This window comes from Cibotium barometz, chromosome 27 (assembly GCF_041138505.1).
Source record: "Cibotium barometz isolate CiBa-2024 chromosome 27, ASM4113850v1, whole genome shotgun sequence".
NCBI classification, from domain to species: Eukaryota; Viridiplantae; Streptophyta; class Polypodiopsida; order Cyatheales; family Cibotiaceae; genus Cibotium; species Cibotium barometz.
In genome coordinates, this window is record NC_141072.1 from 43,865,952 (window position 1) to 43,869,147 (window position 3,196).

Here is a 3,196-nt window from a genome sequence, read left to right on the forward strand (position 1 = left end):
AACGATCGAATGATCTATTGTGGAAAACATGCGTGGCATACCTGAGAGAGAGCCTAGAAGCAAGGCGGTACAAGTTGCCAAGCTCACTCAGAACTTCAGTGGGGTAACAAAGATGTTAGGAAGCACATTGAAGTTTTTGAGCACGTGTGTGATTCCTTGGAAGAGCACAATGAGCTACATAAGTGTAAAGCCTTAGGCTTAACCTTAAGTGGAAAAGCCGGAGATTGGTATCAAACTTTAAGGGTTAAAGAACGTACTCACTACCCCTCTCAAGAGATTGTTCTTGAAAGAATACGTACGTGAGGGTGTGCTTTGGGGTGTAGCATCTCAACCCCAAAAAGTTGAAGGTGAGGAAGGAGAGTCAGTGTGAGAGACTTTATTAGTCGACTAAAGCATCTAAATTCTCGTTGTATTCCCGACAAGCGCTTCAATATCAACCAACTTCTTGATAGATTCATCCGAGGATTGTGCCATGAGGACATATACAATGGCCTAGTCATTAGAGGTCTTACGATGTGGGAAGCAGTCACACTACCAATGCAATCCAATTAGAAGACAACTTGATGATTGCAGGTAAAAAGGTGCTGCGGAGACAAAGTCTGCTAGTTCGCAAGTATCTAGGCACAAGCCAATGACTGTAAAACCTATTGCCAAGGAGCCCAAGATATCCAAAATGTCTATAGCTGACCTTACTAAGGCCCTCCAAGAATACTTTAGGGGTAATCGAGCTCCTCAAAATAGCCATATGTACCCAAGAAGAGAGCAACAATGGTGTTTGGTTTGCTTAGGACCACATAGCACGAGTGAATGTCCCACATTCAGAGTTAAATTCAATGGGACTTGCAATACATGTGGTAAGTATGGCCATCAATCTAAGGATTGCCTAGTACTTAAGCGTATGTTAGCAAATCAGGCACCACTAGCCTGGTCAAACACACCTCAAGTACCCACACTGATGCCTGCACCACTTGTCGAGCAACTGTCACAACACATAGTTCCAAAAAACCCAAATTTAGTCCAGTCTATGCCGTTACCCACCGCCAGTGCTAGGACCACAACCTCCGCATCCGAGGGTTACCGCTATAAACCAGATGGGTTGTGAGTCACATAGTGCATGTGGGGATTATGAAGAGGATATACACCCCACTGTTCCATATGGGATTGATACGTTTGAAATGACTCCCCAGTATTACATGGAGGATCATTTCGGGCAAGTCAAGCCTGTATATCAAGTGGCTTCTCTCGCCACCACAAGAGGGCAAAACCTTAATACCTTTGCCAGGAGACCACCTCTTCAATGCTACAATTGTGGTGGACCACATCGTGTAGCGGAGTGCCCTAATAGGCTACAGAAGATCACTACTCAAATGCAACCAAATCAAGGGAGCACATCAGGAATGCTGGTACTTACATGTAATCATTGTGGCATAGATCAATTGATTGCTCATTGTCCACATAATCCAAGTGCACCCAAGATTACGCCATTAAATTTGGTTGAGGTCACCAATGAGGCACTAGGAACCACACCTGTTATACCTGCAAATGTAGTCACACGGTCAATGCTTCAAAATCAAAACTACATTCTTGAAGAGAGGGATACTGCATCAATTGCTCAAGCAAAGAAAAAGAAAACGCGATGGAAGAGATCGCTTAATGCCACAAGCTCCAAACCTAGTTCAAAGACTAATATAGGGACAAGAGACGACCCTGTGTATATAAATAATCCTGAAGATGATTCTGATTCAATAGAAACCATGGGGACCAAAGCCACTACTTTAAGGGAGGAACCCACTCGGGAGTGCAACAACGAAGGAGAATCAAGCAAAGACATAAGTCGGGGGAAACAAAAGGAAACTCCTCCTACCCCACAACCAAGTCAGCTAATGCCCCCTCGGCTACCCAGACTGACTGAGACTCTCAAAGACAAGCCACGTGGGCCAAAAACCCTCAAGAAAAAGATTGGGTCTTACCCAAACCCAGTAGAGGAAATTGAACAAGTGCAACACTTAAGGGGTTTGGTGGAAGAAACACAAAGGTAGAACTGGAGCCAGAACCTAGAAAAATTAAGATCCCAGACACAGTGTTTCCTACACATGTTCAGCCTCACAGAAGCCATAAACCGTTAGCTATACCTAGTATCATTCAAGAAGAAAGTGAGGATACAACATCAAGAACTGGGCAGACACCTGCTTGAAAGAATGTTTAGTGAGGGAATGCCTGACCCCATCGAAGAGGAAGTGATTCCATCTTCACTAGCCCCTAGTCAAGGGTCGATATCTCAAAAAGTACCGTTGAATGTGTCTAAACTAATGGATTTCATGTCCTCTGAAATCAGAACCACGATCATATCCAAGTTATATGGAGATCCTTAGCTATTCTTAGCTCTTCAGGAATTTCTAAATGGAGAACTGAAGGCGGGGTTACCACAATTTGCAAATATGGAAAGACCCGACATGCTTCGAGATGAGGAGGAACGTTTGGATCTACAGCCTAACCTAGATGAAGACTCAATTGTTGAAATACCTGTTAACAAGTTGGGACAGTACTTTGAAGGTGACGAATCTAATGCAACCCTCCTCATTACTACCAAGGGATTGACTCTAAAGGGAATCCTTGATGGTGGTACTGGAGTGAGCATTGTGACTAAAAGCTACTGGGAATCTATGGGAAGACCTCACCTAGAAGGCACAAACATAGTGGTTAAGATAGCAAATGGAACTATAGCTAAACCTATCGAAATGCTAAGGGACCTTAAGATCAAGGTACTGGGATACAAGGTAAGCCATACCTTCATTGTAATGGATGTTGCTACTCAAGAGGGCTGGGATGGTAATCCCTTAGTAGAGCGTTTGTATATCCTTGAGTGATTGGACGAAAAAAGACAATTGGCAGTGTACAATGCCCTTGTAGAGAAGGATAGAAGGAAGAAATGGTTTGATCGCCACCTGAAATACAAGGACATCAAAGTTGGGGATAAAGTCCTGATGTATGGAGTGCGTAACGAAAAGAAGAAGCTAAAATATGCTGGTAAGGAACCGTATAGAGTATGTGAAATTACCCTGCAAGGTACCATCTGAGTGGAGACTCTCGAGATAGAGTTGAAACCATTGGATTTCTCAATGTTAGTAAATTCAAAAGATGCTGACTCCCTAAGCCAAGAGGAATTACATGAAATCCATCAGAAAAAGGCAGCTAA